This window comes from Ambystoma mexicanum, chromosome 2p, assembly GCF_040938575.1.
Source record: "Ambystoma mexicanum isolate Mex_15411 chromosome 2p, UKY_AmexF1_1, whole genome shotgun sequence".
NCBI classification, from domain to species: Eukaryota; Metazoa; Chordata; class Amphibia; order Caudata; family Ambystomatidae; genus Ambystoma; species Ambystoma mexicanum.
This window is the reverse complement of record NC_090923.1, coordinates 792,973,841-792,987,119: the sequence shown is the minus strand read 5'-3', so window position 1 is coordinate 792,987,119 and position 13,279 is coordinate 792,973,841. Positions and strand designations below refer to the sequence as shown.

General features: G+C 49.0%; 1 protein-coding gene across 1 annotated transcript in view; it reads right to left on the bottom strand.

Annotated features, from left to right (window-relative positions):
- Positions 1 to 13,279, bottom strand: part of ACTMAP (actin maturation protease) — a 578,735-nt gene that overhangs the window by 232,173 nt on the left and 333,283 nt on the right. The gene's annotated exons all lie outside the window — the stretch shown is intronic.

Sequence of the window (13,279 nt, the reverse complement as noted above, 5' to 3'; positions counted from 1 at the left end):
CAAAATCCTCCAAAGCGAGTTGCTTTGGTATAACACTGAAACTGAAAGGCTCCGAGAAGTCCTAAAACAACACATGTCAACAAAAAACAAAGTTCAGTTAGGATCCAATGAAACAAAAGTCGCAACAGATTGAAATCAGCAAAAGGCAAGCCTGAGCAGAGAGAGTAAGGGATTCCCTAACACGGACTCACGTAGCGTTCGCCAGCTCCTTGGAGAGTAGCAACGCGTCCTTGTTCGGGATCTGCAGGTTGATAAGCCGTCGGCATCTCGTTCCGGAAACGTTGCAAAGCATTCTGGGGCCCGATGACTAGACTGCTGCACACACTGCAGCGGTCCATGAGAGCCGCCATATTGGAGTCAGGCATGTCAGCGAGAGCCGCCGTGTTGAAGTCCGGTATTGTACTATGGGAAACGCGAATGATCGTGACACTAATATTGCTCCTTTACTTAATTTGACGATGGGGAGCTGTTACGTTAACACTTAAACATAGCCGGCTTCCCACCACCAACATGTTGTCATTTGAACTACAGGGGCGAAATTTTGTGAAGTGAAAAAGGTGTTTACATCGCCTTTGTGTAACTCAACTCGCCTCCCTCCACCCTGGGCAACCATTGTACCTTTTATGCCTTTGGGTGTGCTCCAGCTCCAGCGGCATGGCGTCCCTGGCACATAGGTGTCTTTTCTCCTTCTCCTGCTCATCTCAGCAATTTCGGTAAACCTCGTAAAGAGAGCAGAGGATTTGTTCCGCTCTTGTTCCCTGTTCTTGGTGTCTGTTTGAGGGCCCCACACCAACCACGGTTGCAGAGTGGTCATGCCACCAGGTAAGATGGTCTGTCTACCGCCCGTCTCAGCAGTTTCTGTGCTCTCCACACTAAGGAAGGAGGATTTGTTCCTCCGTTGTCCACTGGTCTCTGCGTCAGTTCGCAGATCCAAGACCTACTACGGTTGCAGCGTGGTCACACAACCAAGTAAGACAATTCTTCGTCGGTCTCCGTTTCCGTCTCTGCAATGTCACACTTCGCGGTGTAGGGCTTCCGGCATCTCGTTTACTTCTCTTCATTTCTCCACACGACCGCTGGCTCTGCGGTGTAGGGAGGCTATACACCTCTAGAACGTTCTCACCTGAGAGGCTTGCCTCTGCGTAGGATTCTTACTCCTCCATTCAAAGTTCCTCGTCTCTTTATTCTCACCGCCGTACTTGAAAGGGCCATGCTGGTTTTGGTCAGCTGCTGGGTTCAAGGGGATTCCAGCATTACCATGAGCCAATTGTATGGAAATAATGGCAATAGGGTTTGAATGTAAAACAGAAGCTACAGCAGTCTGTTCCATTCCCATACATGCAGAAAGACTATTTTTCATAGGGGGTTCCTTATAGAGTCCTTGTCCGCTAGAGGGGAGTCCCTCCCAGTGAGGTCACGCTTTCCCAGACCCATACGGAGGGTCTTGCTTAGCAGGCTCACCTCCCTAGCCTTACAGTGGGTGGCTGCCCCAAAGGGAGAAGCAATGAATTCTATGAATTTGTCACAATCCCTATGGGGTCTGCCTGCTTTTTGCTGGTGTAGAAAACCGGTGGCCCACATAGGGATCTCCAGCATTTGGGCTGGCATGAAAAGGCATGCCAGCGCAAAGGATGGAGCATTTGTATGGCGGCAAGGAAGGGAGGCGGTGGAAACGCAAGTTGAGTTCTGCCCCTCCTCTTTGCCATATAAAGGCTTGTAAGTGGGGTGTGATGTGAATTAAAGGCATTAAGGCCTTACTCAAGGCTTTTACGCCTTTCCATTGACTTTACACTCCATGGAAAACGATTTCATATGTATTTCTAATTACTCTTGACCACCTATTGACCCCTAAGCTCCTATCAGAGAATTGGTTTATTCCGGTTCATTTCAATGACGACGAGGATAGGATATGTGGATAAAGGTTGAACAGAAGCTTTATTCAAGTGACCCCACACTGCCACAGTCCATCCACCAAATGACTGCCCAGCTCCCCAGGATTCCAGTTCCAGAAGGCCATGGCTAGTCTGGAATGCAGGTAAGTCAAATATAAACAATTGCTCATTGAACATTTATAACTCACAACACACTGTAACTCCACCCACAAAACCCCAAATAGAACATCTGCCCCCATGGTATTTTTTTTTTCCCTTGACTAACCACTTTCCACTTCACCGCCAGCCCTGAATACACCATGGATGTAGTTCCATACAATCTTGGGCTGTTTCCTAATTCTACACAAACGCCTGCATCCAGTCACTTCCACACCTTCATCTCCTGCACCAGGGCCTGTATCTGTGTCCCTATACATTCTCACACCTTCCCCCTACTGGCTCCGCCTCCTTGTTGTATCAGACTGCCCCGGTTCCTGGTCCACTACTTCACCCCAACAAACTCTGTCCCTTTCTTCCTCACATATCCGCTGCCCACAACATCCTCACTGCCACCCCTTCACCCTGAACCGATATGCAGCTCTTACTACATACTGTGCCATCCTCCGATTTCACGTATCTCTTTCCTACCTTGCGAGGTTGGAAATACACAGGAAGGCCCTTACATACAAACCTAGGATTCCGTACCCGAATGTTGCCCCCCACCCGTACCTGCACTGCCTTGGCGCCTTGTCTGGCATCCGCTAAATTGGGCTCCACCACTTCCTTGATGTCAACACTCACTTGTGCCCCACTACCTAACCATGCTATTGCGACGCATCATCTCAAACGATGTATGCCTAGCAAGTACAGACAGCAAGCGTGTATGAGCCCTAATAGCCTCAGACAGCAAATCACACCAACTCAACCAGCTTGCCAGAGGCAATTGCATGGTATTTTGGACAAACCCGTTCATTTAATCTAGGATTGTATATTTCTGTCCTGTGATGCTCCACACCCCATCCTTTCAAAAAAGTCCTCCATCTGTTGTGATACAAACTGTACACCATTATGTGTTACCATACCATACAGGACCAATTCCATGTCAAACACCTTCTCCAAAAATGTCATCACGCTTCTAGTTGCCACCAAAGGTATATTCAGATGCCATTCAGAGGAAATCTCAAAACAGGGGTCACCCCAATTATTTCCTCCCCAAGGGGGAAGGACATCTACTTCTAAGTGGGGGAAACTGGCATATTCTAAAAGAAGGAAGCAGGTAACCCTGTCCTATACAGGCACCTACACACCATGTCCCAGCTAAAACCTTTTTGTGTGGATTTGATCCTGTGTATACACTCTACAAAACTTGTACATCAGGGTTTATTTTTATACATTGTTTATAAAAACCTTGAGACCCTGTATTTTAAACATCAATTCATTAAAAAAAAACAGACACAATTGTGTAATAACAATTTACACGTGTGTGAGGCTAGTAACCAACAAGTGCAATGTGCATATACAGAAAATTTGACATTTTAAAACTAACAATGTCAAGCGCACAAAGGGAACGACAATGAGCAAATCGCACCCCACTGACCCAGCTGATATTTCTGGCCTAAAATTTCCTAGTTATGACTTAGAGAAAGTGCTTCATTTCATTCACCAGCTGTTGAGTGGGCCATTAGTCACCTGTAGCTATAGGTCAATTTCCTAGTGGTGTCACAGTTACCAAAGGATGTACACAAAAGAGAGGATAACTCTCTCAAGTTGATTCACACAGCATGTCGACACATATGTTTCGGCCACACCATGTCAGGGGTACACCCATCCTCATAATCCCCGAAGCATCAATACACGGCCTTCATCAGGACGAAAAGAATAGTTCAGTACACACGTGCCATCAACACACATTGATGGCTAGAGATATGCCAATTTCAACATTATCCATGAATTAGTGTTGGAGGTGCATGCCAGAGCTGGGTACAGTCAAGTTACCCACAGAGACGCATGCTGGTACTTCCCAGCTATGCAGTCAATTGTACGCGAAGTCTGGATGGACGATTGCTGTATCAGTCAAATTAATGAAGCACACGTTTTGCTCGGAATAATCAATGCTTTACACTCTGAGATCTGATTATTCAAAACCGTTTGCATCTCTCAAAAACACGACCTCCGTGGGAACCAAGTTTGTTGAGGGCTACCTTACTCCATACTCCACTGTAGCCTGTAATCTCACTGTTCGACTCGTCACTCACTGCACGTGGTACACAGTCTTTAACAACCTGCCCCACCTCATTCTCCATACCCAGCTACTAGTAAACTTCCTGTGTTGTCCTGGTGAATAAAGCTCCTGTTCAACCTTTACCCATGTCCGATCATTTCAAGTTGTGTACAGTACAATGCAGTAAGGCACCATTTGTCATGAATGTAGAGAGTTCCCTTTCGAATGGGGGGATTCAGCATTTCCCTATTGTCATAAAGATTAAAAACCCAGTTTCGTGGTAGTTGATGAAACGCATGAATGAATTAAAGGATGCATTATTCAAGTGCCTTTTCACTTTAAATAGAGGCTGTCTCCAGGGACCTCATTACGAGTCTGCCGGTCCGGAAATAAGGGTGCCGGTAGCAACATACTGGCACCCTTTCTGGACCGTCAGACTACAACGCTGCCTGCCGGAGCAGATGCACCCGGCAGGTCTGACCTGCCGAGCGCATCAGCCCTGGTAGGTACAGTTGTCACGGAAGCATTGGCACCGTTAACGGTGCCGGTGCATCAGAGTCCCCATTCCCGTGTTGCCCTATGGGACTCCATGGGAATGGGGACTAGCATTTTCCGCCACCTGATATCCCAGGCCGCCGGGACTTGCAAGGTCCCAGTTGCACCGGGATCTCCGGTGGAGGAAGCCCGGCGGCAACCCGCTAGTAGCACCGGCAGGGTGGAATGAGGCCCACGTCTCTCAATGTTTTCCACAAGGACGCTACCCAAGAATGTGGGGCCCTAATATCCTTTAAGGGAAATGAGCTTGTGCATACTGCACGCACACATTTCTGTGATGTCATGCCAAAAGCTGTTCCCTTAGTATTGTCTTCCCATATGTCAGCTGTATGGCAGAACACCATACACAGGGTTGGACGGGCCACACTGGCTATTCGGTTGTGGGTTAAAATGGCCAGGTCTGAACACCATAGAAATGGGCTGTTCCAACATAATTATGTGTAAGTGTCTGTGTATGATTAAGAGAGGTCATGAAGAGCTGACTTCTTGCCTCCTGAAGCAACAGCATGTTGCCTGGCAACTGAGCAGAGCTGAAACTCCTCGGCATCTCATCTACAAGTGTTCATTTTTATGCCTGACAAACTTTACTGGGACACTTTGCTGGAGTCCGACTCCACAAAATGTAAGTTAGAAAACGTGACTCTGCCCCCTTCTGCCACCCTCATTGTCAGCCCCACCCTTGGATGCTGCTGGCTCAACATCAACTTCTTTGGGCTAGCACAGGCCATGAAGTGGAAACGAAAAGAGTTTTTAAACAAATCCAGTGTTTCTATATGTGCTTCGAATTTGTATGCAGTTTGTGTGTGAATGATTCTGTGTGTTGGTGCATGAATTGTTGTATGTTGTACATATGTGTGTGTGTGTGTCAGAGAGTGACTAAGTGCCTCGTAAGTATTCCTTTTACTAACAGTGTGAGCGAGACAACGTTATATAGCCTGTTCTGTACTTGAATGTGGTCTATAAGATCATGCTCAGAGTGCATTGTTGGGGGCTACAACTTGCATCCTACGGGGTTATTTTGCTGTTGCTGCCTGGCCCACTGTGTTCAACATTGCTGTACACCTTGACTGTGCTGTCACTGATCTGAGAGGCTTGTACATGCACCAATGTGCCCAAGGGGAAAAGGCCGCAGGAGGCTTGTACTTTCTCTTAATTACAGTTAAGTGCGCAAGCACACCCAAACTAACTTACAGGAGAACACACAAACACTTGATTTTCTCCACAATTTTCTTTTTGAGTTGAGGGCTATATTAGTGTGACGTGCGAGTCACGGTATGCGCATGCGCGAGCCTCGTTCTGGGTACGCGCATGCGCGGTTAATAATAAAGTGCGCCTGTGCCGGCAGTTGCGGCCGGGAGGCGAACCGGCCAACACCGTGTCCTGTGTGTTCCTGCATGTGTGATTGAGCGCACGAGTGCATGCAGGCCGGCCCGAGGCACGGGCGGCCACACAACATCGTGGCGACAAGGCAGGATGCAAGCGGGGCGTGGAGTGACACGCCGCTGAATGCTTTCATCTTCATAACGCCGTACAGCGGTACGTTACGAACCCGGCGCGAACACAACGGAGGTGTTTTCACGCTTGGTGGACAGCAGTAGCGGCCTGAAAAGGTGCTCGTGCGCTGCTGTTACTGGAAAATCCTCTCAGAACAATAATTTTTGGAAAATCTGCAGTCTCCACCAGACAGGAGGACTGCACCTGAACTAGCTGCCATCAAACAAGGGGCAGCTGGTACACAATACAGGCACAAGGGAAGACCCTCGTCAACTTGGAGGTTCAAGGACTGCGCAGTGATCCAAGGTACGTCCACTAGTCACCTGAGTCAGGTTTGCGGCCTCGAATCCACCATGAGGTGCCTGTGCGACTTGTGAACATGGCAGACAGCGACGGCGAACTAGAAACAGCGAGAGTGGTGGTAAGGAGGTAACAAGGGGCGTTGCTACCCTTGCAAGAATTTGACATGACGGGCCCCCCTTCCAAGCTAGGCCCGAGGTGGCTGTTGTGGATCAAGAAATTAGACGTGTACTTTACTGCGACGGGGAAACCGACGATGACGCAAAGAGAGCCACCCTTTTGTACTCGGCGGGCATTGACGTATTACGCATGTATGAGTCCCTGAATCTGCAGGTAACCACCTATGACGCCGTCAAAGCTGCTCTTGAGAACTACTTCATTCCGTTGTCCAACGTAGACTACGAGAGATTCCTGTTTTGCAGCGAAAAGCAGCGGGATGAGGAGTCACTCGACCAATTCTGCGCTCGCCTGCGTCAAATGGCTACAACTTGTCGGTGGGACAACGAGGAATCCATGATCCGGAATCAGGTCCTCCAAGGCTGTGGTTCAGGCAAGTTACGCAGGCAAGTTTTGAGGGAGCCGGGTTGGACTCTACAACAGATCTTGGACAGCTGCAGGACGTATGAGCTGGCGCAGTCAAGGGCCGCCAAAATGGATGCAGCAGTGCGCCCGGGAAATTTGGAAGAGGCATTTGCCGTTGGGAAACAGGTGGTGTCGAAAGCTAAGTGGGGCCAAAGGCACCAGGACACTGGGTCGGTGCAAGGGGCGTTGTCTGTGTGCCAATACTGTGGATATGACCTACCACACTCTGAAGAATGTCCGGCCAAGTCGAGAACATGCGGCAGATGCAACAGTCCTGGTCATTATGCCCAGATGTGTCGTGCCCCCGCCCCGGTGACTGTACAGAGGGGCCCCGCCAGGGCGTTTGGCGGAAATTCAAGGAGACAAAGGAGCGTTGCCGTGCTAGAGCAGGAAATGCAGAGGCTCAACATGGCCGAGGAAGAAGAAGATGAGGAGGAGGAGGTGTTCTTCATTTCAAGCTTGGCCACGGGGGCGAAAAAGAAGAGGCAACCGAAGTGTGTTGTGGACATTCAAGGGGTACCGACACAAGTACTGGTGGATACGGGAGCCTCGGTGTGTTCTGGCGTCCGATCACTACCAGTCCATACCGGGTCCACCGGCGCTGGACGTTTCAACCGCGAAAATATTCACGTTTGGCAGAGATACACCGATCCCTATCAAGGGCGTTTTCGTGGCACCTGTGTCCAGAGGAGGCAAGACCATCAAAGCCCGGTTTTTTGCCACAGACGTGAGCCCTCACTCTCTACTCAGTTGTGCGGCTTCTGAGGCCCTCGATCTGGTGCATTTTGCGTGGGAAGTTTACCAAGTCGACATTGAGCAGTTACTGGGCAAATTCCCAGGTATTTTCGAAGGGGTGGGGAAATTGAAGGCTCCTCCGGTACATCTGCACATAGATGACACCATCAGGCCTACAGCAATCAAGCATCGTAGAATCCCGTTCCACCTCCGGGAAAAGGTTGAAGAGGAGCTTTGTTCGCTTGTGCAGATGGACATCATCGAGAGGGTGGAAGGCCCCACGCACTGGGTCTCGCCCATTGTGGTAGCCCCCAAGCCGAAGCAGCCTGGAGCAGTGCGCATATGCGTAGATATGCGCCTCCCCAACGCTGCTATCAAGAGGGAGAGACACATCACACCCACTCTTGACAACATCATTGGGGAACTGCAGGGCGCAAGAGTGTTCTCGAAGTTAGATTTGCGAGCAGGCTACCATCAGCTTGAACTCCACCCAGACTCCAGATTTATTACGACGTTCACGACGCATGAAGGCCTATACCAGTTTAAGCGCCTGAGCTTCGGCATTTTATCTGCCGCCGAAGTCTTCCAGAACACCATAAGGGGGGCGCTGGCGGGCCTCAAAGGCGTTTTGAACATGAGTGATGACATTCTAGTGTTCGCTGAATCTGAGTCGGAGCACATGAAGAGGTTGGAGTGCACACTGAAGAGGTTGGATGATTTGGGACTCACCTTACATTGCGAAAAATGCGAATTTTTCAAAGACAGAATTGGGTTCTTTGGATTTATCTTTCATGCCAGTGGTGTGTCACCGGATCCGGCAAAGATTAAGGACATTCGTGAGGCCGCTGCGCCCCAATCCCCTACCGAGGTGAGGAGTTTCTTGGGGATGGTCAATTATTGCGGGCTCATCATCAGAGGGTTGGCCTCCTTGTCGGAGGCCCGCAGGGCGTTGACCAGGAACGAAGCCGTGTGGGCATGGGAGAGGAAGGAGCAAGAGGCCTTTCAGCTCCTCAAGAATGCCCTGTCGGATAGTGACACCATGGCGTATTTCAACCCATCAGTTGAATTTGAAATTGTTGTAGATGCTAGTCTCGTGGGTGTTGAAGCAGTACTACTACAGCCAGACAAAAAGAGGGGACATGCGGCCCATCGCTTACGCGAGCAAAGCACTCTCTGACACTGAGAGGCGCTACTCGCAAATTGAAAGAGAGGCTCTAACTATCCTATGGGGCTGTCGCCACTTTCGGCTTTACATTCTGGGCAAGCCCGTAGTGGTCGTGACTGATCATAAGCCGTTACTGCCCATCCTGGCGGGAGTGTCGTCCAAGCCGCCTCCCAGAATTGAGCGTTGGATGCTGGCCCTGATGGAGTATGGGGTGAGGCTCGTGTACAGGCCAGGCACCAACAACCCGGCGGACTACCTGTTGCGTCACCCCAACAGGGTGAGTGGGGACATGAATGAGGAAGTGTCGGACTGCCAGGGACTACTCTGCCACGTCGTGGAAGGTGCATTGCCAGTGGCGCTATCGAGACTCACCATCGCAACAGAGTCATCCAAGGATGAGGTGTTCCATATCATCAAGGCGGCAGTGAGGAGTGGTGACTGGAAAGCTGTGCTAAGGTACAACTCCGGGAGGCAGCCAGAAGCACAAAAGGACCTTCAGGCGCTCTGGAAGGTGAAGGATGAGTTGTCTATTTCGGATGATGGACTGTTGCTGAGAGGGAGACAAATTGTGATTCCGCAAGCTCTGAGGAATCGCGTCCTGGAATTAGCACACATTGGGCACCAAGGGGTCATCAAGACCAAAGCGAAGCTCCGTCCAAAGGTGTGGTTCCCCGATCTTGAAGGGATGGTTGAGCGATTCGTGGGAAGATGTCTGCCGTGTCAAGCAGCAGCTCCAGGGGACAAGGCCCCACCGATTAGGTCGATGGAACGGAGCGAAAAGCCCTGGGGAACTGTCCACGTGGACTTTGGGTCGACTGGTCGGGGCATGTATTTCTTAGTAGCCGTGGACCAATGGTCGCGATACCCGGAGGTGGAAGTGGTGGAACACACGGCGACTGAATACACCACTAGGGCCCTGGACAAAATGTTTGCGACACATGGGTTCCCGGAAATAATATGCTCTGATAATGGACCCCCGTTCACTGGCAGTGTTTTCGCCCAGTACCTCAAGGACAGAGGCATCCACCACCGGAGAGTATCACCTCTGTGGCCGCACGCCAAAGGGGAAGCCGAAAGGTTAATGCGCACATTGAACAAAGTGCTAAGAATTTCTGCCCATGGGGGGAAGACCTTCCAAAGAAGCTAGTAGAATTCCTAAGAGAGTACAGGACCACCCCGCACCAGTCAACGGGGGTAGCCCCCGCAGAAGCACTGTTTGGGCGCTGCCCCAGAGGCATGATACCGGAAATGGATGGCCGCGGGCCAGGCGTCATTGACAATGAGAAAGTCAGAGAGGATCGCATAGCACGAAACCAGCGAGAAAGTGAAAGGAGAGGTCTGCAAGATAAAGAAGTACGTGTAGGGGACGCGGTGCTAGTCCGTAACCGCCACCCTGAAGGCAAGCTATCACTGCCCTATGAACCCCACCCGTGGAAGGTCACACACGTAAAAGGGACCATGGTGACTTCATCAGAGACGAGTGAGCCGAGCGAGAGCAGGGCTTCCGAGGAAACCCCTGAGGGTCGAGTGGAAGACGTCCAGAGGAATGTCGGCCCAGCTGAGGATGGTCTCAGTGGAACTGCGCCAGAGATGTCAAGGTACCCTGTGCGTCCGCCCTCCTACCTCAAGGACTAGGTCCTGGACTCGGGAGACTGAGCCGAGGTGGGGGGAGGCATTCTTTGAGACTAAGAAAATGTTTGGGGTGTTCGAAGTTTGAACTGTTATTTCGAGGTATGTTGGGTTTGTGTTTTCGTTAAAGAAAAAAAGGGATGTGACGTGCGAGTCACGGTATACGCATGCGCGAGCCTCGTTCTGGGTACGCGCATGCGCGGTTAATAATAAAGTGCGCCCGTGTCGGCAGTTGCGGCCGGGAGGCGAACCGGCCAACACCGTGTCCCGTGTGTTCCTGCATGTGTGATTGAGCGCACGAGTGCATGCAGGCCGGCCCGAGGCACGGGCGGCCACACAACAATTAGGAAGAAAGAGTAACTAAAATGGATATTGTGTCCCCAGGTTTCAGGGCTAGCAGACCCACTGTGTGGCCTCTAGGAAGAGTGGGAGATTACTTGACTGGCTAGTCGCCTTAAAGGCCTAAGAGGCTGGAGAAAAGAGTTTGCTTGACATCAGATTGTTCTCTGCCGCAGCACCTCTAGAATGTTAACTTCTCTATAGATCAGTCCACCTCTCAGTGGAGTGACTGCCGGTTGGAAAGGTGACCAGCTCACAATCCTCAATACGTCCATGTTGATTATCTGTAATGGATTTGTAGGTCATAACACACTGAATCATAGGGGTGTTGAAAAACAGAGTCATTTCCCCCTCGCACATTGACAGGTAGATTGGTGCATTATATGAGCAAGCATCACCTAGCTAACTTGGTCCCTAAAAAGCTATAGAACTTTCTTGGCCACAAACACTCCCATTTACTAAACTCCCACTTTAGAAATGTATTTTATAAGGACCTAAAGTAACAATTTCCATTGCAAGAAGGGCCCGCCTCTGCCACTCATCCGGCCAAGGTTGATAGGAGTAGTGTTAAATTGGGTAATTAAACCTATTATAGGGCTTAGAAGAGGGAGGAATCTCCCATGTATTGCCGGAGGCCTTCCGGCAGTCACTGGCCTATGTAATGCTGAAAGGCATGCTCTGCTGATAACATTATTGTAAGCAGTCTGCAGCTGCGTAATAATTTGTGCAATGGATCCCGTTCTAATTTTATACCGATATAAACAGATCGCCGATATGTTTAAATGGGGTTTATCAATACCAAATTTACCAACCTCGCAACTTTTTATGGTAAATCAGTTTTTAACTTCCCGATTTTTAAATGCACACAGTTGTCTGCCTTGTTTACATTTGATATTGCATTGCAATATGGAGCACCCCCACAATGTTTTTAATCCACCTTTGTTACAGAATTGCCTTTCATTCCTTTTATGTTCATGTATTTTTTTTTTACCTCTATCCGCGCTGTATGCATCATGTATGTTTTGCACTGCACGTTTCTGTAGATATTTCTTCTAAGTGGTGTGATTGCACTGGGTTTTATGAATTTGTTTTATTTATCACTTATTTCGAGACAAGGCCTGAAAACACAAATATGCAAAACCCATAACATGTTGCGTACAAATGAGAAGATACATAGGAGAATTTGTAATCTACTGTGAAATTGCAAAGGGTGAAACCAGGAAAGCTGGGCTCAAATCTCAACTTCACCAGGTTATGTGACCATGGGCAAATTACTTTACCTCACTGTGAGCACTGTGCTTTATTTTCACTAGCTGCTAAATGTGTGAGCATCTTGAGGTGGTTTTGGTTAGGTGTTCACCACATAAACAGCCTCACTCATTCAAGTTAAATGCACGGCAGTGTTGCTCCCAAAGAAATACTAGATAACACAGCAGAGCCTGAATTGGTTTTTAGTCCATCTCTGACAACTTCAGTTGTATTTTTGAACCATGGTTTTCTTAAAGAAAAGTCAACTAAATGGTGGACTATTACAATGTCTGTTGAGTTGTGGGGTGACGGGCTTACCAGTGGACTGAGTCTACAAAATGAACATAAATAACTGAATGTTGCTTCCTGTGTGAGAGGGGGTTGCTGTAATTGAGCTTACATGCTCTGGCAATTAATTTTTGTGCCAACCCATTGTAGGTGGAGGTACAGAATTTGGGACCAGAGAAACTGACTTACAATCCCGGCTTCCCAAAATGAATGAAGTTGTCGTCACATCCTGGGAAAATCATCATATGCTTCTGTGCTCGGATCTAGAAAAAACAAGTTCTAAAACAGAAACGACTATGTAACTACTGTTATTAAATATCGAAGGGTTGGATGATTCTATTTTATCTTGTGTTTTTGGGGTGGTTGAAATCTCTGTGCTAGGCACAAGCCTCCTCACTTACTAGTATGATTGCTGATACAGAGCAATATTTCACAGCGTAACACTGGCCACACTGAATGTGCATGGAGAAGGGCTCCAAACGCTGAAAAAACAGGCAAGGGTGGAGCAGTAGATAGCAAGCAAGACAGAGTGGCACTCAAGGATGCTTCCGATCTGAGATATGGTTTGGTCAAAGACTAGACCCAATCATATTAATGACATGTGTGGTATGGCAGTTCACATTTCAAGGGACTTTGATCCACTCTTGAGCACATGATATACTCATCTGCTGTATGATCCACTCACAATGTGGAACTATCATTTGGTCACAGGTACACTTTATTACATGCAAATACTCTCAGAGATGTACAAACAGGAGTGTTAGAGTGTGTGATGGTCGCAGAATATCCTAAAACATGAGTATGTGACACATAGCTTTGCCCATAGCAATGCATGATGGCCCATTGTACAAA